The sequence below is a fragment of the Temnothorax longispinosus genome, chromosome 7 (genome assembly GCF_030848805.1).
Source record: "Temnothorax longispinosus isolate EJ_2023e chromosome 7, Tlon_JGU_v1, whole genome shotgun sequence".
NCBI lineage: Eukaryota > Metazoa > Arthropoda > Insecta > Hymenoptera > Formicidae > Temnothorax > Temnothorax longispinosus.
In genome coordinates this window covers 6,214,669-6,238,484 of record NC_092364.1, presented here as the reverse complement: position 1 = coordinate 6,238,484, position 23,816 = coordinate 6,214,669, and the positions used below count along the sequence as shown (strand labels likewise).

General features: G+C 35.3%; 1 protein-coding gene and 1 long non-coding RNA gene across 6 annotated transcripts in view; one reads left to right on the top strand and one right to left on the bottom strand.

Annotated features, from left to right (window-relative positions):
- LOC139815687 (uncharacterized) overlaps positions 1–23,816 on the bottom strand; it is a 239,480-nt gene that overhangs the window by 53,033 nt on the left and 162,631 nt on the right. The window lies entirely within an intron of this gene.
- The window catches only part of LOC139815691 (uncharacterized), a 197,857-nt gene that overhangs the window by 112,627 nt on the left and 61,414 nt on the right, over positions 1–23,816 (top strand). For 4 of the 5 annotated variants that reach the window (XR_011732806.1, XR_011732802.1, XR_011732803.1 and 1 more), the window contains 2 exons: positions 22,510–22,576; positions 22,667–22,755. This is a non-coding gene — a long non-coding RNA (uncharacterized lncRNA). Of the gene's footprint in view, positions 1–22,509; positions 22,595–22,666; positions 22,756–23,816 lie in introns of all 5 variants that reach the window. The other variant, XR_011732805.1, reaches the window with a different exon arrangement.

The following is a 23,816-nucleotide window of genomic DNA, read 5'->3' as shown; positions in this document are numbered from 1 at the left end:
TTCAAGTAATATAACGTAAGTGTAATCAGTGCTTTTACGACTGTATAGGTTTCGATGCATAATGCATTTGACATAATCTGATATTTCAAGGATAATTGCTTTCATTCGTTAATGGATACACTCATTTTTGACAACGCTTAAGAGAGCGATGATCGATGATACACCCGGCGTGATAAGTCACTGGCGAGACGTATGTTGGTGTTAATGGACATACGCGGATTTACAGATGTAGCGTGTCGTAGTACAGTTAACAAGCTCTTCTGTTCACCAACGTCAACACTCTAATTAAGCACCAGTGTCTCTTTACACACACTTCAAACGTGTAGTCAGCTATTAACTGTGTCATTCTCCGGTGCATTACAGGTGTGAATTTTTTTCTCTCTTTTGTTGAAAGAATCAAAAGAAAATGTCTAATACTTCAAATCCCAAAGTTGCTACACATGATTTTAAGTTTTGTTAATAATTTTTCTGTAACGTAACATTTACTTAATAAAATCATAATACTAATTTAGTATCAAATACGTTAATAGCACATTGTGTATACAATTATGTTAGAAAATATTGGAAGAAAGGAAGAATAGAGGTGCAGCGATAATGACAATTTTTTCAGAATTTACATTAATATCTCACATTAACATCTCAATACGAATATTTGTTTATTCTGTTCGTTTTTCACATTGATTGACCGGTTGCACCATCGCGTAATCCGGCAAAAATCGTCGCGACAAGTCGCGTTAATTGCATGCCGCTGATAAACAAGAGACAAAGACCGATTATCTCTTTCGCGACAACCGGCGCGCAATAAAAAGCGTACGAAATTTCTCTCATGCAATATTCATCGAGGATACGGTGCCAGAAGCGTCGGTAATTACTAATGAAGCAAGGAGCATACAGCGTCGCCCGTGTCTGACACATCGTGTGTCTGTAAATTGTCGATCATCGCATCGCACCAGAGAGCGTGCGTGCGTCAATAACGGGATCGATGTACGCGGATTTGATCGATTCGACCGCCTTGGACATTTTATCGGGCTTCTATACGCAATGGTACTTTTATATGACGCTATTTTTATATTACACAAATTCAAGTCGTCGAATTTTCTTTACATTGGGTATGTAGTAAGATTTATTGTATTAATCAATTGTCGAAAATTTTTATAAGAAAATGCAAGTTAATTTATAAAAGAATATAAAAGATAAATTTTTGTAAAATAAATTGTGAATACGATTAAAGAATTTTTATAAACATCCATCACATACATTCTTTTTATAAACGTTATATATAATATTTTTTATTATTATACGAATCGAGATGAAGATTTATTGGAGTTATAAATTGATATCTTTTAATTTGCGGGTTTTATCAGTTTTTTTATCAAGTGTCTTTACGCTTTCTCGTCCTTTCTTCTGACCATAAATGTAGGTACCTCTTATCGAGGAATTTCTAAAAGAGATGTACCAAATGTGGTATTACTCTGATATCTTGTATCAAATTTACATACGTTCCTCGTTCGTCCAATTAAACCACATATGGAGAATTCCCTTCGTTCTAATTGAAGATTTTTAACGATAACGTGCTGCAATGCTACTCCATTAAATGTTATATCAAAAGAAAATTATCTAAAGTAAATTTCATTTTTACATGAACCTTGTACATTGAAGTAAAATTATTCATCCGGCACACAATGACGATCTCAATAAACCGGTTGAATTTAATACAAGTTTAATTATAGAAGTTTTATCAAACTTAAATATTACGGAAATGCAATTAGTTCAAATAAATAGAGTATAAAATGATAAAATATGATACAAATATATAAAATACTATAACTATAGTATTTACAATATTCTCTCTTACAATCTCATCATACACAATTTAATCTACTGTCTTAAAATAATTTTTCCTCTTTTATTTGCGATGTATTTGTATATATTTTTTACATATTTAATTTGACATGCTAATTGAATGTACATTAGAGAAATTAAGGAGTTTTTATACTTTATTTGAATTATTTTGGTAAATACTGCTTTCAGCTTATTTGTCTATAAACTACTACGGCTATCTATAAACACGTAGAATAATATGCATAAATATGCATATAATAACGAGATACAAATCAATAAGATATTCGATTATCTCATCATTTATTACTAAACATGCGTGTGAATGGTACGTGCCGGTTCGCAGGCACGCATTCCATGCAGCGTCATCGTGCAGTTGTGCACACGTGACATTTCGCGCATCTGAATCAGTCTGACGAATCGAATGCGCGAACTTTTGCCCGTCATCGATTAAATACATTCTGAGAATCGCGACTGTTGCGTCCGACAAGGCCGAATCCGTGCGTATCGTCACGTAATATTCGTCTAGCTACGTGATACGAGGCATGCATCTCGTTCAGCATTCTTGCATAAGCAGCGCGGAATGAAAATGGCACATCGTATAACGGCCGCAATAAAATTGAGTGAATTGATTCCAAACGACGCGAGCAACTAAAAGACGTCATAGGCACATCTAAAAGTCATATTTTAGATTAGGAGAGAGAGAGAGAAAAAAAGAGAAAGAGAAAAAGAGGAGTTTTTTTCCAAGAGTTACTGGAGAATAAATGTTTTTTCAAAATTTTTCGTAATTTCTTTTCATCAGGCTTCTATACGATTGCTTAAACGAATCTCTCGCGTTGGAAATCATAGCTTCGTGAAGCGAATAACTTGCATCGGTTGACAGGATTTATGCAATCCGCGCACGTTCTTCAATTTCACGCATTACGGTAAATCCTTAAATTATCGAATAGAACGCATAGATTATTCGAACGGAGAAACGCGGACGCTGCTGTGGCCGCGTCGCATTTTTCGGTGGTCAAGTTACTTTTTCTCAAGCAGCGCGGGCCACCGCACGAGATTGGAATCGATGAAAGAGGGAACGGGAGGATTTATCACGGTGGCGGATAAAATTTACGCTCATCTGATTAAATCCCAAACGTTCGCCGCCCGTGGTCGAATCCTATCTCGTGGGCAAATTAGCATGACACTCGTGGGCTTGGGTTAAGTGGGAAACTAAAAACTTTAACGAGGACAAATAACAGAAAGCTTGGCGCGCGCGATAGGTAGACACGCTGGGTCATCCCGTCGCGTTAAATCACCGCCTACAGTTTGGAGGTCGCCGGGTTAGCGGCTACATCGCGATTAAGATATAATTACAAGCGAGGCGAAATTAATTATTTACGTTACCGCAAGATAGATAAGAAGGATAAAAAGCAACGACGAGAGCACGTTGTTCGTACGTTAATGACATATAATGACTATTACTACATTGTAGATAAAAATATATTTAACGATGAGTTTATTATATATATTTTTTATTTTTACTCGTGTCCGTTTATTTTCTCTCTATAATACGTATCCTAAACCTAATAGCTCATCTCGAAGAGGAATGGGAAATTCGGAAAGACTTAAAAGACTTTGAGATAATACCTTAAGTAAAAGAATACATACTGACCCAGTGAGGATTGCCGAGAAAATATACAGAAAAGACAATGTACGCGAACGGAGAGGAAATAAGAACAGGTGTAAAGAACCGCGAACATCCGCGTGCCTGACGTAACGTCGTTTACATTGAATGCCGTGGATGTTTGTTGACAGAATATGTATCAAATAATTGTAAATGTTATGGCATCCGTCGAGGAGGCCGAAATTATTTCAGGCGCATTAAAATGCTAGTTCGGCTCTCGCTGTAGTTACGAACTATTATATACATCATTGCGGTAGCGGAAGTAAGCCACGCGGAAGGCGATTCAACAAAATAATCTTTAACACGGATGTGTGTTTATTCGGTGATATCGTAAGATATGACGTATCCCAGCAGTCGCATTTTTCAGTCGGCGATATACCCGCCGATTTTTTTCTGGTCCGTCAATGAACTACAGTGCACTACTATTTTTTCAAAGATTAGTTTATCGGATCCAATATCATTTATTTATCATTTCAAAATAACTAGAAAATGTAACATTTTTAGATTAATATTTTTTCCGTTTAATTGTTATCAATTAATTATTTCAAAGCATATAATTTATCATATGCATTAATTAAATAATTAATAAATAAAATAAAACAAATTACATGCATTGAATTTGAACGATGGTGATTTAAAAAAATATTTGTTTGTAAAAATCACGAGATTTATACTCTATTCGGATCGTCTAATTGATTATAAAAGGTAAAACCGTCATTGTTTTCGCTTGTAGATGAACTGTAGCTTTTGATTGTCGCACGTGCCATTCAAAAGAAGTGTCGGATCAACAGAAAGAGTGCGACTCAAGAGAAAGAGTTAGGGTGTCAAGAAGAGGCCACTAACCCGAGGGTTATGTCACGAGGAGTAAGTTCTCGTCGTCCTCATGGCGTACCGAAATAGAAGTTCGTTGATGCTGCGCACTTTCTGCCACAATAAACCGTTCTTCTTACTTGTCCGCCGCCCGTTTAATCCCGAGGGTTAACAGACTGATAATCGATCGAACATTTTTCGCCATAACTATTATCCCGGTTTATATCCGGCAGTTTTGCAATCAGATATTTTTTAAATATTAACTCGGGATACAATAAACTGCTATTTTTATTGTGGCGCTTATTTAGGCGCACTTTAGATTAAGTTTATATCATCACACGTTTAGCGCCTAGTATTTGGTTTTTGTTCTTAAACGAAAGAAACAGAGCTCTGCTTCTAATTGTAAGTAGAAATTAACTGTCCCTTGAGATTCAATTAAATGAGATTTAATCAGATGCATCAGACCGCAACGGACTCGAGTAAATTCCTACGAAAACTTCAAACGCGCGTCCAACTGTGCGTGTTAATCGCTGTCAACGATCGCGTAATACTGGGGTAATTTGAGAGATGCCTGTAACTCGAGCACTTCTTTAAACCCGGAAATGGGATAAAGCCTTCATTCATTGACAATTTAGGAAAGATAGGGCTGAAGTAACAGCTGGAACAACGCCAGGTTTCTCAATGTGTCGTAAAGACACATTCACTTCGCGGTGTAATTGCCTAACGACAAAGATAATGGCATCAAATAACGTTTCATTCAATTTTCATGACTTAACATAGTAAGGTGAATGTACCAATCTCTGGACGATTAAGAGCACTATATAAATGTATCATAAAAAGTAATCACATAAAAGGTATATTTCTTAGTCCAATTAACTTGTAAAGTAAACTTCACACTATTATTAAATAATAAAAGTTAATAAATTAAATGTTAGTCTTTACAATAAATTTTTAATAAACAAAATACTTTAAACTGCAAATGTATACTAATATCTGGACGCTCTTTTCATTTTTTTTATTTTTCCTTTTTTTATTTTATTCCTTATACTTTATTTCAATTAAAGAATTGCTTGCCAGTTCTTTAAAATTCTTCAAATCTTTAAATCTTTAAAATTTAAAACGATTTAATATATCAAAACATTTAATTATCAGTATATTTAATATTAAGCGATTGTTTCGAAAAAATAGTTGACGAAGAATCGTTTTCAGTTTTAACGGAAAAAATACGCGGTTTCTAAAATTCGAACATATACCTTACATTCGTAGGAGTTATGTTCTAGACGCGGTAACCGTCTTCGAACATTTAATTTCGCTAGCAGAAGCGCGCCTTGCCTCGAAGGGACAGTATAAAGAAAGGGCTAAGACGAGGCGAAAGCTACGGCAGAACCAAAATGACACACAGAGGTATGGTGTGTAGAGAAACGGTATGCGGTACACCGCGGCGTTCGGTGATAAATCGGTCGTTCATGGTCTCTTTGCTCGAGTAATTTGTGCCGCTAAATGGCCACCGACTGGCATAACTCCTTCTCGTGGAGGCGCCTATACACAGAAACAACAGCGACCCGTGGAACACGCGCATATCTCCTTACGTAAATCTCGCCTCACGATCTTCATCAGCGCAGGGATGCGACGTTACGAAAACGGGACACGAGAATCCGTAGATATTACAATTAAGTTGCACTTGACCGTCGCGTCGGTGAAAAGTTAAATATAAATTTTATAAATAATAATCTCGGTCAAAATATCTTCCGACGAAAGATGTTCGAAGAAACCGGTACTCTCGTTTCCCTCCCTCAGAAGCGCAACTGAATTCCACGTCGCTCCCGAGATCTCGGAATCCTTTTTCCAACGATAGTTCACCGGGCGCGGCTATTAAGTTTCAAAGGCACGGAAAGCCGACGGACGTTGTGCGGTTTAACGTATACGTTTCGCGAGTAATTCACGTCGCTAAATGGGCATGGACCGTCCTAACTCTCATCCGGGGACGACGTTCGCAGAAGCGGCCACGTTTTTGCGACGTATAAAGGAGCAGTGGGACTTGATTCCGAATGTAGAGAGAGAATTATCGGATTTTTCAGGGGACGCGCTGTGTCTGTTCCCTTAAATCCCGCGCCCAGACGCACTCGCGTCTTCTGTAATTAAGTTACGCACGCCGACAGTCTTCCCTCGCCTCTTGCGAATTTGCGCTCCTCATTTAGACGTCACTCTCCGCCACGTGATGTTACTCCGATTTAATTTTATTAACCCTGTTTCGTCTGCCGGTATTACGCTGTCCTCTACGTTTATCGCGAATATATGTCGCGACAGATTTATCATGCCCTTGTATTTGTTAGATCTTTAGATGTTGCCGTTTCTTTCTCTCTGTTTCATTTACAGATTTACGAGATTTATTTGCGTCAAAATAATGCAGGCTCTTGTACGCATCCCGTTAATTTTTTAAAAGCTCTTTCAGCATTCTCCCGAAAATGAAATATTCAAGTGTAACAGAGACTTTAATTAAAGAAAATGTATTTTGAACGCGGCTGTGTTAGAGCAAATGCATCTCATGTCGCGATATTACAAGCGTGAGTTGTCAACGATAAATCGTTCTTAGAAAACAGTTTCGACTTATGATCTTAAATATAACAGTCGCAACATTATATTGATTATATAATAAATACCATGGCATGATCAGTCATATTTGCATATGTTTAAGAGTAAAAAGTAACTGTCCAGTATTTTTGATAGTGCAATAAATAACATCACTGCTATTATTAAATATAAATGTGATTAAGATAACGCAACATTACCAGGAAATATCAAGCATGCCGCTATCATTATTTATGACAATATTTCGTTATTTTCGATTAATCGATTAATTCAAGTATGATAATTAATTGAAAATAAAAATTCAAAATACTTGGTCAAGAGGTAAAAAAGGTTTTTAAAACTTCTCATATTTTTGCCGTTTTTAAAATAAATTCTACAAATTATCGTGATTATAATAATGATTAAATAAATTGCAAATTATGTAATTAAAACTTACTTTTACATTGAACAAAATACTTATTTATCTGTTTTAATTTTGTCGAGCTTTTATGATTATACAAGCTGTGGAAGCACAACTAGAAGTATACGTTGATTATTTAATTTAACAAAAGGAAAATTATCTCCACACAACAATGCCTTGCAACTTCAGTAATTTTCTCGTGATGTGATTTCCTAATAGTTGTTCGCGGTAGGTAGCCTCGTATCGACCAATATCCCACGGTATACTCATCTCAATTTGTAGCGCTAAACGTTTCTCACTTGGTTTTTCTCAGGAACAACCCAAGCACGTCGATTCCACATCCTCTCTTTTTCTTTCCCTCCCTCTCTCTTTCTCTTTTTCTCTTTCTCTCTTTCTCTTTCCGCTCAATATGTAAATCGATCGTGTTTCGATCGGACACGGGGCAGCATTCACGAATATCGTAGAAGGCGCCGCTTAGGCAGAATATCTCTATAAAAATTCCAGACATCTTATTTTCCTTCCCTGAAAACGGCGGGTACATGGATGTGAAACGCCGCAGGCGGTCTTGACGCCCGGCCAAGACTAATAACCCCGAAAAGACAAAAAGGATATTGCCGATGTCGATGTCGGTGAAAAGCGAGGAAGCGAGCCTTGAAGAGGACGCGCGGTCAAAGGAACTATACTAGATTCGCTGACGGAATTGGCAAATGCGGGGCTGGAAGCCGAGAAAATTAATCGGCAAAGAAAATCATTTCAGATATGATGAAACATCAAATGAAAGACTATGTTATCTCGTTTATAAGGCAATTATCAGCAACGAAGATAAAATGTGCATGAGAATTCACAATTAGATACGCAAAATATTCCTAGAGAAATGAGATTTCTCTTATAACTCTTTTTGCGAGTAAAAATCTTTCAAATAAACCTCCTTTTCGCTCTCGATGCGTTTATTGAGAGATTCGCCGCGGGTCGGAAAGGGAGGACGGTAGAAGACATTCGGGAGAGGTCGCGGAGTCCTTGGTACGGCCGAGACGAGGCCTCTCGAAAGTCGAAAGTCGGGGCCCGCCGAGCCGTTAAGGGGGCAGGCCCTCCGTAATAAACGTTGATTTAGGTGGCGTATCAACGGCAACGCGCGCCGACCGCGCTTATGACACACGGCGACGCTCGTTCATTATTCGTATCCTCGTCGCGTTCCCGAGGGAGGCACGAGACCGCGAGGTGCGGAAAGAGATAGAGAGGGAGAGAAAGGAATCTCGTGGGATTATCGTGAGGTGCGGTCCAGCAGCCGCGATCGTGAAACCGAAGACGAGCAATTACTCGAGCGAGAGACTGGTCGGGCGGCTCGAAGCCTTGCTAATTAAACCAAGGGGACGAAAGCAATGCCGCGTGACGATCGCGCTAATCGACGCGCAACGACCCTGTGAGATAACAAATTAACGAAAACGACAACTAATCGATTGATGAGTGCTATCCATTTGATTGGCAAGATCTAGTTCGCCCGTATGACTCTATGCACTTATCTCAGGGAATGTAGATGATGATTATCGTTAATTTCAACGAACCATTGTTTTATTTGCTAATGAATAGCCTCTAATATTTTTTAGATATTTTATAATGAAGTTTGTTCTTTAGTTAGATGTTATCGTTTCTGATTTTACTGGAATAATTAGGGTAACGTCCGTTATTTTTTGATCATGATGATAAATGAGTGAAGTTAAAAAAAAAAAGTAAAACACGAGTAGGTACTTATTTGATAATACAGCATTGAAATACATTGTGTTTTACGGTTAATTTTAATATTCTAATTTGTATATTCGTACTTTCTTGATTAAAGAAGACACAGAATAATCAAGAATTTTATAATAATATAATAATAATTTAAACTTGATATATTAATAAACTCTCTCTCTAATGTCGATTAATTTAGTTACAGTTTTTAACGTAAAATTCTACTATACTTAATGATTATTTATTACTTAATAATTTTAAATATAATTAATTAAATTGTTTCAGTCGAATAAATCGTCAAACTGTATCTCATATAATATGCGAAAATATATTCATATAAATAATGAGATATTGTGCAAGTGAAAAGCCGCAGAAGGTTTACGTGTGCGAAATACATTTGCCGTGGATTATGACATTATCGGAATATAATCGATGGGTACAGTTTACCACATCGCGCCGACGGTCGGCGATCTTTTGTGCGGTTATTGATTTACGAGCAAAACGTGTGCTCGTATTCCTCCACCTCGTACACGACTTACGCTTTCGACGTTTTGTAGAGAGATTTGAGAAATGATATATAACCACTGAAGCGTTCAAGGAGACGAGAACTACATGCGCTTGCTATACACAGGTCTTTTCACTTGCTCGTATCAAAAACCGTTTTTTTCTTGTGAGACAATTTTAATAAATACCTTTATCTATTTCTCCCGACTGCTGCCAACCTTCGGTTGTTTTGTTTTATATTCTCTATATAAAAAAATATATGTTTAAAAAAAAGCTTTCTTTTAGCGCTTTTTAATTTTTTTTCATATTCTTGGCTATGTGGTCTTTTACTATGACTATAAGGGTGGTGTGATCCACTAGATGCTTCAAACGCTTCAGAGCATCATTTTGTCCTTGTTTAACATTTGATAAACAACAAGGATAAAATGTTTCCAAGAGCGTTTGAAGCGCCAAGTAGATCGCACCTTAAATATGATCGTGCATATATAGAATACGTTTGGCGAAAAATCGCGATTGTAGTTAGATGCACTTTGGAATAATAATCTTCGCAACAATCGACTCGTTGCTTACATGTTGGCGAATTTACAGTTTAATAAACCCGTAAAGTTATTGTAATTAGAATTGGATTCCTTTAAAAGTATCTATTAATCTGTAATAACCAAACGTTCTGTTTTCAAGAAAAAAGGAATATTTAAAAGGATTATTATGTGAATGTAACGATAGTTGCCCTGAGGAAGACCAAGTAGGTCGAAACGTTGGCTATAAGAATAAAAACGGATTACACGCGAATGTAAAAATTTTTTATTAACATCTGAATATCGCTCGTAATACAGGCCGAAACATACGATTAGCTTTTGCTTCAGACGAGCGAAGATACTTATATTTTATTTATTAAAAAGGAATATATTATTATTGCAAAAATATTTATTTTTGTAACGCCATTTATTTCTTACAATTAATAATATTTATTTTTTGTTAATATACTACGTGTAAAAGTTGTTTAAAACATCGATAAGTAAGAAATAGTGATGAGGAAAGGAAAATGGGAGAAGAAATTATCTTCTTTGATGTTATGTATAGGTACTGTACCGTTGTATGATTTTAATTCGATGCTAACGGCAATTAGACGTTTTGGTCCTTTTCGTCCATCGACTTATCGCAACTCTATTAGTCACAGGCATAATAGTAGGCCGTTCAAAGAGTCGATAATAGCAGCTGTTCAGGATGCACATCTGCATGTGCCTTCTAAACATGGCCCAATTTATCACAATGAAGGATCACAGCAGGTTTACCTATCCATACATTCGCTTAAGGATAAAATCAGGATATTTCTGTAAAGTTTTTCTAATATAGAAGATATTTTTTTATGCTAACCACAGCAGATATTGTATTATATTAGATAAATAAAAAAAGAAATGAGACATATGTTAAAAATAAATTGTTATACATATACGTGTCGCAAAATAGAAAAATTATCATATAGAAAGCGCATATTAAATTGAAGGAAAATAGTAATAAATTTCAAAAAGACTTATTAAAATAAATTAACAGGGCTTAATAAATCAATTTTGCAAAAATTTAGAATTAATAATAATTATTAAATAATTACAAAATTAAAATATTACAAAATATATTCGGAAAAAATAAACAACAAATTTCAAACCATTCGATATCTGACTCGAACACTGCAATCCTCAGTTTTGATTAGCACGTTATTAAAAATTCTTAAATCTTTCTCATGTTCCTCGACTTATGATTAGATGTGTAACTTCACTTAATATCTCCACCGATATTGCACGTATAACAAACGCGGTGCTTACGTTACGAATGGTTTATTATCGTCATTATTACGAGCATTTACATATTGAAACATAGGCTCATATACTGGAGGATAATTGCTTCATTGTGCCCGGAGCAGGCCACGGGTAACGACTTGCGAAATGCGCGCGCGAGGAAATTTATTGTTTTTTGTTGAATCTCAAAGCGCTCGTTACTGTGTGATGCATCGTAAACCATGTGTGATCGCTAACACGGTTTATATTCGCGTTACGAGCGGTATTTTTTAACAACAGACGCACTACGAACGCGTGAGATACGTTGACATTTAACTGAAGTCTTTTTCGGTTCGTTCTACTCCTAAGAATATTGTTGCGCGTTACTTTGTTCCAGTACCATTTGTAAGAGACGATTTATCATAAATATGGAAAAGTTACGAATAAATTTGTAACGTCAGCAAGAAGTAAAAGATTAATGGAGCAATTAAACTCTCATCTGACGTTTTATATCTTCTATATTTCTAAAATTAATACATATAACGATGAATTATTTCACTCTGTTACTTTACTTAATAGGTAATTATTATTCGCTGAGGCAATATAAGAAAAAATACCTCTTTAATATTCCTCGTTTCGTTATCTATTATCTATTATTAGGATAACTCTTTTTAAATTTATGGGGCTGCAGCACCACTTCACCGAAGAAAAGGAGAACAAAAAATTAATTATTGAGTCCTTTCCATTTTACTAAATTATGATTGATATGATACGCATTCATCTCCCGAATAGTGTCACAAAAATTGAACGAATGTGTCAGTCACAGAAATAAGTATCCGTTTAGGCTAATAATAACGTATTGTTTTCAAAGCAACCCTAAACACGCTCGTATAATGTACGTAAATGACATATCCTCGCCCGAACACTTCATTAGCGTAGTTTACTACCAGACAGGAATTACCATCCCGTGTCGGAAGGCGGAGAAGAATATCTTGTGGGCGTGTGCCGTACGCCTTTCTAGTTTAACTGACGTCTTTCTCGGTTCGTTTGAAGTCTCGACGTGACTATAAACCGCACCAAATTTTTTACTCAGGCATCTTTTTTAATTGATAGATTTTGATTAACGAGTTCCAAGTTGTTGAGTGGCAATTAGGCCCTCCGGCCTTCACTAACAATAAGCGCTAAAAAATAGTGGTTATAGAAGTCTTTTTTTATTGATAAAAATTACTGTCTGTTATATAAAATATAATAAATATTAATTTTTGTTAATATAGATATTATTTTATAAATTCAAATATTATATAAAATCTAATTTCTTAAAAACCTGCGAATGTATTATAATTAAGATTTATTCATATTATATAAATCGTCACACGATTATAATTTTCTTCTTAACAAATCTGATTTTCTTTTTGCCTGTGATATACGAACGGAAATTAGTCATCTCTGAGTACTGCCACAAATTTTTCACAAGCCAGACTACATTTAATATACACGACTGCATTTAGTACAACTAGACTGAACTATAGATATACCAGTGTAAAGCCAAATATAAAATAAATAATTTCGTCATCTGAATCGGTCTTTGGATATTTTTCCGTAGAACATCCTGTAGGTAGGCTCAGATATAGAGGACAGAAGAGTTAATGGTCGTTGAAGAATTATAAAGTCAAAACGAAACAATGTGTCGTCGTATTCTTTTTCGTAAAAATTTAGCGATAAACATGCGATAGTACAGCAATGATATTGAAACATGAACAAAAACGATCCAATTTTCTTGCTTTCCTCTTGCTTTTCGTTCTTTCATTCCCGAGGAAACCGTGTCCGGGCAAAAGTTCTTCAATCGGTTCGAGAAATTAATGGTCAAAAGGCGAATATCGACGTTCAAGTTCGATGCATCAATAATCCGTTTAGTTCCGGCTTGGATCCCGATTAAAGAGTATGAAACGCATTTGTGGAAGATGCCCCTCGTGGAGATCGATCTCGTCCGATCGATCGCGATCTGTCGATAGTCGGCAATTTTTTGATGAGTTATTAATTATGGTCATATAACCGCGCGAAAGCAACTGATCACGTTGAAAAACCACCGTCTTATCGAGTTCGCGATTGGTTAACTCTTGCCACCGACGAACTCTCGAATGAGAATAGCTTTGATTTATGCATGAATAATTGAAAAGTGCGCCCGCGCGCGAAATGAGCGCAGCTTCCAACGGAAAAGAAAAGAAGAAAAGTGGGCAAAAAAGAGATCGTTGAATGCTTTGATGTTCACCGCAGAAATTCAATTCACGCTGTCTAATTTATCACAATTTATCAGGCTGATCGAATATAGATGAACCCTACTTATTATCCAAACGGAAAATAAGTGATTAGCTCTTATAGATATAAAAAAGTAATTTTTCAGTACTTGATAGTACTAAAATAATAATAAAATAAGAAATACATAATTGTAGTATAAATTATATATAATCAAAGCTGAAAGCAAAATTTATTAGAAAAAAAAGCTATATGTAACAAATGTAATTAATATATATTATTTCTGAATTCTATTACAAATTTTATAGATGTACTAATAACAACATATTAATAATGACGTATTATGTAAGATACTTTTAAAATTCTTGAATTTTTATTTATCATGTAACTGCATGAACCTGTACTTAATTTAAATTTCTTGATGTGATCAATTTTATTTGAAATTATATGAATTTTTCCTTCTCTTTTTTCTTAAAATGCTTAAAAATATATTTTGCAAGTGTACTTAGATTAATGTTATTTATATAGAAGAAAATTTTCGAAAATATAATTCAGGAGAAATGTTAGTTTTATGTTAGTTTCAAATTTACTTTAACTTATTCGTAAATTTTTATTTTAAGTATTTATTATTTCTTCAATAAACTTATTCATTATTTTCTGTTCTTTTCGCGCAAGTCGTAATTTGAGATCTCCCAGATGCTATTAGTATAATTTGACAGGTCCATGGAGATGTTACGACTTAATAATGAAAACCGTAACAATAGATTAGTCACGTTGTAAACGATGTTAAGTGTGGGAAACAACAGCGGATACAATCCCCATGTGTTAGAGTTAGAGCTAACAAAGATGCAGCACGACGAAGGAATAAAGGAGGTAGGCAAACAATCGACTGCTACTTCTCTGAAATGGGTTGAAAAAAAGCGGCTCGTGTCGTCCTCATTTTAGACATATCTGCTTTCTTCGCCTTTCGAGAAGTAGCGATCCTTATCGGAAGGTAGGATGGAAACGTACTAGTGTTCGTCCGATCGCAAATTGTTCTTTTGTGACTGAAGATCCTTCGGCAGATGTCCTTTCAAAATCAGCGATGCCCTTTCAAAATCGATCAGTCTTAATCTTTCGCCGCAACCTTTTTTTCGTGAACCTTTTTTAGCCGTAAAAAACGGACTGAACGAAAGTATTCAAAAAAATGATGAATTGAATGCGTTCGTGTTCAGGAGACGCACACAATTATACTCGGTTTGATAAGATTGTCTCTTGATATCACAAATAGCGAGTAATTTTCTTAATTGGTATATGATCTTAATCTTAATTAATTTTTAATTTCTTAAAAATCATGCGGTTTCTTATTTAAAAAAAATTTTTTTTAAATTATATTTTATATTTTCTATATAATCAATATTAACTAATTTAATTTATTACCTAATTTAATCTTTCTCTTTAGAGCTCGAAATAACATTAGGAAATAAAGCATATGCTTGAACTTAAAGGTATTGCATTCGAAGTAAATTTTCGTAATAGACGTAAAACATAGTATCGCGCGAGAATAAGCCAAGTTTTTACATTAATGATTTTATAGGATTTTTACTGCACGCGGAAAAGCGGTAAGAGTAGCACGATCGATTGCGGTTTCGTTGCGGTTGCACCAATTTTGCTATTTCACCGCGTCTCTCCCGCTGCGCTTCCTACACGTCCTTGTGGAGCATCCCTAGAAATCTCGTATAAAAACAGTAAGGTGCGGTAATGTAATGACTATATTGAACAGTGTAGTTGCTCTAATGCGGAATTGTGAATTTGTATATAGCGATACTTAAAGTTGTGCGGACAGTTTTGAAACATTAACATTTCAATTGCGCCAAACGGTTTATAAACTATATATCGCAAATATAGAGTAGGCTATTGCGATATATATATGATACGCTTTTTTAAATACAGACGTTAAAGTTAAAAAAAGATTAATACGTCAATAATCGTATATAAGGTATTTAATATTTAAATAAAACAAACGGTTTTAGCAAAGTCAATAAGCAAGAAAAAAAAGCAAAGAAATAAGTAGTTGAGACACTTTTTATATTGACGCAATAAAAAGTTAACAGGAATCCTCGCCTGTCAGAATCGCGTCACGTGCGCAAGAAGAGAGTGGCGAATCATTACTAAATAAGAGCAAAGCGAATTTAGTAAATTAAGGAGCACACCTGCAAGCTATTTTAGGCTCACCCGCAGTCAAAAAACATCACATACGCATGTTTACGAGGTATATCATAAAGAAATATGTTACCTGCATGTACGAAAATGCATTCCGCACATTGTTCTTCTCGTCCGTTAATCTATACAGGGTACCTAAAAAAAATTATGCTTTCTTCTTACATACTGAACTTCTTATATGAATGCTATAAGAAATATTTAAAAATAATTCTATTTAAAAAATAGAAATAAATTTTTTTGTTTTTAATTAGTTTTTAATTAGCATATTATTTCGATGTATTATATATTTTGAATAATATTCGATAATCGCCAGTTATATAATGCAAATTTTAAATATAGTAATACGAGAATTTACAATAACTTTCAAATTGCCAAAATTTCTCCTTATCTCATTTGTTATAGAAGAATTATATATATATTTTTTTTGTTAAATGATCTAGATATAATAATCATCTTATTTTAAATAGGAAATAGACAAAGTTTTACAGTAACATCATTAGCAAAAAAATAAAAATGGAAGAGAATCTGTTCTTTATAGCAAATATTAAGTCCGATAGAAAAATAAAAAGGTCTTGATTGAATCACGTACGGCATAGCACATCCAAGTAACTTATGTATAAAAGATTCAAGAGAAAATACAGCTGACGAGGGACACCCTATATACTCCGCATAAGGTCTCCGTTTATGACGTCAGTCTTGCCGTGTAAGAAAAGAATAGCTGTATGGTCGCTGACGTGCAACAGGTTATTCTTACGTAGCGCATCGCGCGCACATGTGCAGCGTCGTATACGCAACACGTGAACGATGCACGTGTATGCCTCGCGTGCGCGGTAAAATGTGACGAGGAAAAAAATATATATGTATATATTGTTTATTATACATATATATTTATGTAATATATATAGGCGATCTCATCGCATCGATGGATGAACGCGTGGGACGGAGGAAATTAATATCGTTCTTAAATCCGCCCTATAAAGCTCTGGAGAAGTTAACGAACTTCACCGCATTTCGTGAAAAAGATTAATTGTTAATTCAAGTACATCGATATATCATATTTATTTAATAATATTTGCTCGCAAACTAAAGAACTGCAAACAAAATTTTATTTTGCCGTGCACGTTAGGCTTCTTTTGATCTCAGGAATTTTTGTTTGATTTCTTTTTGCGTGCTCTCTAAATCTGAATCAGTGAATAGTCACTGTTCACTGATTCAGATTTAAAGAGTGGCAAATTAATTAAAATGATGATATAAATTGTTTCACAATACAGTAACATTTATAATTGTGTCTTTATCGAGTCTTTATTGACACGAACATTACGTATTCAGTGTCGAGAGACATATCTTCATTTGCCTCTCGAAACGCGTGTATGCATGTGAATATTGTGAATGTATTACATTGTTTCGTACGTGCGATACTATACGTACTGCTTTACAGACATTGGCATTGATAACTCACTTATCATGACACGCATAACGACCGCGACGATTATGGCTGAAAGTGGGACTAATGGTGTGTAAAATTTGAATAAAACTTGAATCGAAGTCAGATACTTATTTGGATGTATGTGACAAACACTGTAAAACGAGATTCGCTCTTGAAACATTTCATTCTTCGGTCGCGGAGACTCTTACAAAACGAAACGGCATGGGCTGGTCACGCGGTTGAACCTTTCGTATATAAATTATTTAATTCTTCCAGATATCACTTCGTTGACTTCGTTACCAAACCGATCCGCCCGTTACGAACTGCTCCTTATCGTCGGCTCGACTTCATCGCAGATAAAGTTTCATGTCAACGAACGCGGTCTTGTCCGGGAAGATTCTCGTGAACGCCCGAATCATATTTTTAACAGAGAAATTATTTTAAAAACTACGCATAATCTCTCTAATTTCGAGATCTCAGCGTTTGAAAGATATTATATTATGACAAAGTAACAATGTTCGACATTTAAAATATCTCGTTAGACTTTTTATTTGTATAGTTGAAATTAATTATATGATTTATAACTTGTAAATTATAAAAAAATAGGCAATTTTATTTAGGCGCAGAAATTGTCTGTAAGTCACTGAATATTTAATATGTGAAATGTTTAAAAAATAGAAAGGATTAATTCAAATAAAAAGGATATCGCCGCTAGTTCTTTATAGAATTTTATGCTATATTCTGTGCGACGTTTCGCTGGCGGAACTGGTATTTTATAGATTTTCGTTGCATTCTTGCGGATTTCAACGAGCCCTTAACAACTTCACTATAACTTTCTCACAAATAAAAAATAACGTATGCCTTTACGATTTCCATCAGCATGTTACATAATAAAAAAACAACATTAATTTTTAATACCAATATTTTAATGTCCATGTTAGCATTAAAAATAACTAGACATGAAAAAACTATCAACTTTTGTCCGTTTTTAAACTTTTAACATTGAATACATATTACATAATGTACTTTACAAATCGATTACAAGAAATGCAATATACAAAGTATAAGTCTCAGAGAATTAAATATTATTCATTTTTAATAAAGAGATTTATATATATTACTTCACAAGTCGAACTATCGCGCATAAAGTAATATGCAAAAATATCACATCATATTTCTGCAAAAACATTAAATACAATTTTTAATATATAAATTCTTCGTATAAATTTAGTCTTTACAGTTGCTAATTAATCTTTTTATAAAATTTAACGTCATGTTATATTATAATCCCAAGCACCACAAGACACATCGCGACCATCTTATGTAAGAATCGTGCAAGCGAAACTCGCGCATCCTATTTTTCTCATAAATTTCTATATCTATGGCGATGGCAAAACCTGAATAGGGATAGTCAAAGGGGTTATCGAAATTTTTTTTCGCGTAGGCGTTGTAGAAACAACGCCTCCCCAATTATTGAGGTACATAAGTATACATTATGTCAACGAAAACGAGCCGAAATTTATAGCGCATATCTCCCCCCCCCCCAGCCCCGGAATAACTTATCGGAAGTATGTAAATTGAAAAGCGGCGCGCGTGGGTATTAGATAGAGAATCGTGGATCGTTTGTTTAGCCCGTGGTCCCGGGGTGGAGACGAAAGAGACGCGGTCCAGGAGGGGGTTGGTCGAACGACTTAATCTTCATAATGAATGGCTTCCACGGGCCACATGATTGGTGCGCGTCCTTAATTATTTATTTGTAATATCTGGATAAACGGGGAGGTTCTCCGTCGCTCGCGCTCGTGCGCGCGCGCGCGCACGCTTTATTGTGGCCGAAGAGGCATTAATAGCCCGATAGGGATCCGACGTGACGGTACACGATCCCTTCATGCTGACGTTGGATCTCTTTTCGATGAGAAAGAGAAAGGGAGGGAGGGATAGATCGGCGATAAGCAGGTACTTCGGCGCGATATCGTCTCGATCGCGCGGTTTCACACGACGAAAGGAAAGTGAAACCAGTTTGACGTTCGGAGTAATGCGTCTCGATGACAGGACGATTTTCGATATCTCGATACCGTTGGACCGGAGTAACTGATGTCACTGTCGCGCGGCTTGAAAACGGGACGGTAAATGTTCTGTGTACGTATTATTTTCTTACGTCTGTGTTTTTCTTATCTCTCTTGCGTCGTATAAGATTTCTCCCTTTTAAATCAAACGGTCATTCTGCAATAGTCGCGAAGTACGAAGAAAGGTAGAAGAAAAGTGCATTTCGTGGCTATTTATTTTATGCAAATTTTGGATATAAATAATGGTAAATGTTCGTGATGTATCAGAAATAATCTTTATTATAAATGATGGTATAAAATATAATAGGTAATAGATTATTTGTTTGCAGCAATTGCAACAATTGCTTGTATAATATTCGTCCCACAAAGTGTCAATAAATCCTTTTTATAGCACATTAACAGCATCTGAAGATTCAATCGGATAAGTGGTTGTACGGAGAGTCATTAGATTGATTATAGATTTTTCGGATAATTAAAGGAGCGCTATATAAAATACTTTGACGATATTCTATTATCTGGAGTACACAATTTTCTTTTTCATTATTTTCTTCTTTATCTTTATTTTTAGGTGATTTATGAATAACATAACTATTTAACACACAATCAGTCGTCAAGAAACAAACTGAATCAAAAATATCTTACGAAATTGTTGTTATAATAGGTCACTATCGTTGTAGAATGCTTTTTTTATTATTTATCGTAAAGGTTATTAAATAACTAAATGATTAAAAGCATAAAAAAATGTTCATATAACATCAAATAATATTTAAAATCTGAGTGGGTGCGTTTCCGAAATAACCAATTCGAATGATTTTTCGATCAAGTATCGTTGCATACTATTCTACAGAGGAATCGCAAGGTCGAATTTCTGTTTCGTTTTGCTCGCAATGCGCTTCGTCGAGGTCTACTATTTCTCGCGTGTCTCCGTCGGACGAATTTGGACACCTCCGCGTTCGAGAGACGTGCGCTGACCCGGAATCCGGCAGTAGGAAGCAATGAACTTTTGCGCGAACCGCGGTTTGCGCGTTCAGGTACAGTTACCGAAGGTACCTCATTTGTCTTTCGACTCGGCCGCACCGCTGCTGCCGCGAGTTATATTTAGTTGGCCACTATTTCAGCGCGCTCCATGGATACAATTGCTATTTCTTATAATGCGCTTTATCATAGACATGAGATAGTAACTCCGTGAATCAAATAATCGCGCGACGATACTACAAACTGCGTATTTACTATACCATATATACCAGTCATTAATCTGCAAGTACTTGTAAGATAATGAAATTAGAACATCAGTGTATCTCATGCATCAAGTAATTTTTTCAATCAAAAAGAAATTAATTTTTACATGTGCCTGAGAAACTATTTAACACACAAAAGATATCGGAGCTTTAACAATCCTGTAACAGTATTTAAATATTAAGATTTAATAACAACAAATTACAGTAATAACTGAGAATAATAACGCTGTTACGAATTACGTTTATGCATGACAGATGATTAATAGAGATATTAATTTATGACAATATATAGCTCGACATTTACGTCAGTTACTTTGAGAAGAATGTATACGTTTGAACAGCTTCATGATTTAGTACTTGTACTTTCAGCAAACAAACATTGTGGCTTGCAGTAACGTTAAAGTAAACTTTGATTTATGCGGCTTCGCGATTTCACAATCAATTTCGTTATTGTTTAGAAGAAGTATTAGCACTTTCGTTCAGTCTTGTTAAATCAAAATTTAATTAAATAAATAAATACGGACGTAGAAATCGAATAACAAGAGCATTATTCAAAATTACAAAATTTCTTCTCAAAACTGTATATTTAATCATGAATTTCATGCATGCATGATATATTATTAGGTATACAATTATTATAAATTTTATTTATTAAGAAGTGGAAATCAAATATATTCGGAAGTTCGCGTGTCTCACGAATAATGCACTTTTATCACATCCCCCAATCTCCATTGAACGTTACCAATTATCGCTCATTAATAAACGATGCATAACAAGTAAAACGTAAGCGACTCGAAAATCTTACACTTCTGCCTTTATTCGGATGCGCGCGCGCGCGATGCGATGAGCATCAAACGGGTTTTCAAGCCTGGTCATCAGGAATTTATTAAGTTCCAATTAAGATGTTCGCGAAAAGCATCATCAATGGCACGCGGCTATGAGGAATGGGCAACTTCTCCATAAAACTTATTCGATTATAATCGACTATTATACGGAGATTACAATTATGCGTGTCGTATATTTATCGCTCTATTAAGTTGCAAGCATATCCTTCAACGTTACGCAGTATGAATCAACGCGTGCGTGATACGACCACGGAAATATCAGGTGCAATTGTTGCATCAATGACGGCGTTCAATCAGTCTGTAGTGTCTGTAAAGAGAGAAGACTAGAGGCGGTAGATATAAAGTATATCGTTCATATAAGACTAATAATTAATTTATATAACTAAATTTTGTATACATCAATATAAAGTATATAAAGATTTTTTTCAAGATATTTAGAGAAAGATAATATTTTCTACAAAGTAGAAATAACTACACAAAAAATTTATAAGTTATTTATTATAATTAAGTGTAATTGTTTAAAAATAAAGTTTTAATGTATTTAGAATATATATATTTCGAGTCATCAATTTCTTTATCCTTATTATCGTGTATTATATATGTATGGTTGATCCGCGAACGAACCTGTTAATTACAATATTGGTTGTGACCAGACAAAAAATGGCAAGAAAAAAAATCTCTGGTATACCGTGTTACTGTGACTTAACGTAATATAAAATTGAAGAGTTACAAATATAAAAGAAAACAATAACGCAAAGGACCCATCTACGGGTATAGTATATTGTGCATCAATGGGCGAAAGTAGCGTTCTTCCGCTTCCGCCCCGAGGTGCACACGATATTTTTCACAATATCTTTACGGAAAGTTCGACTTCTATGCCTAGAGAGAGGCGAGAGTGGCCATTTCACGCCAGGACGGCATAGCGGGTGGAAAGTAACCACTTTCCTCCCTAGGGCGGAAAGTATCCACTTTCGTCCCTGTTTAGCGGGACGAAAGTGATCACTTTCCGCCCGCTAATGCCGCCTTGGCGTGAAATTGGTCACTTTCGCCCCTCTCATCTACAGGCATAGAAAGTCGAACTTTCCGTGGAGGTGTTGTAAAATAACTATTTACTTACTTACTTACTTAAATCGCATTCTTGTTCTATTAACGCATTCTTTTCTTTTTATTTTAGGTTCATCATTCATGCAACCACCAATATTTGGAGTTCGAGCGATGTTTGTCTTGTCTATCTCTCATGGGTATGTCCTTACAATAACGTAAGAGTATTTTATCTTTTGAAGAATCTATATTCGCAGGGTAACTAATCTTTTTTATGTTTTTATGTCTAGGTACGTGATATATTATCGGAATACCCTTAGAATCTTGTATGAAACTGTTCGCGTCCAGGTACAAAAATGCTTCGGCTGGGATGAAACCGGTAAGCAATGTTCTAGCATAGTACTCTGGATTAGGGTACAGTGCTGCAAAAATTAGACTGTTTTGTTTTATCTTTGCCGCGTTTGCAAAATGATCTCTAACTAGCTTTAATATAAAGTTATCAATTCTCGGTATGTTTGCTTTGTCGTATACTTTTTTGTTGCTATATTGTCTTTGGTAATCGTACGCCGGATTTGCAAACATTCTTAGACATACTTTTAGACATCTTCGCTCGAATAGTCTGATTTTCTCCATTTGGGAGGCGCTGATGTTATACCACACCGGGCAGCCATATGTTATGATTGGCCTTATTAACAGTAGATAGCAGATTATTTTGAAGTAAAACAGTCTCTTGAATTTAAAGAAAGGTTTTTTCACTTTATTTAGTTGAGTTTCTACATATTTTAGCTTTTCATCTATATTAATCCTAGACAGACTCACTGGGGTAATACGTTACCCCACGCGAAATTCAAATTCGCATTATTTCAGCCAAATTTTTGGTTCTTTGTTTTGTTTTAAAAAATTTTTTTCTCAATACTAGGCCGAAAGTACGTCGTTCCGGCTTCCAAATTACGGCAGAAAGCCTAACTTTTATGCCGTGATAGTGTCGCGCATGCGCTCTGCGACAGCGGGCCGAAAGAAATTACTCATACACTGATGAGACTGGTACACAATACACAAGACGGCCGAAAGTCGAGAGTCGCTCACTCTGTTACATAGAAACTTATTCGCGCGCATTAATACAATAAAAGAAGTTCCCATCATACAGTAGAACCTCTATCTTCTGTATTAACATTCTAACCACACTCCGCTAACTACTCTTGATTTCTAACCTTAAAATTTATTTACAATTGATGTATGCCAATATTTGACAGTTATCTAATTTTGTGAATTGTGCATAATAGAAATTGCTATTACTACAATTATGAGTGCAAATGAATCATCCGATGAATCATCAGATGAAGATGAAGTTAACAGAAATTTTGAAGCCGAAGCGCAATTAATTATTGAAACTGACACCTTACCTAAGAAATCTGCCGAGAGATACCTACTTGTGTACGA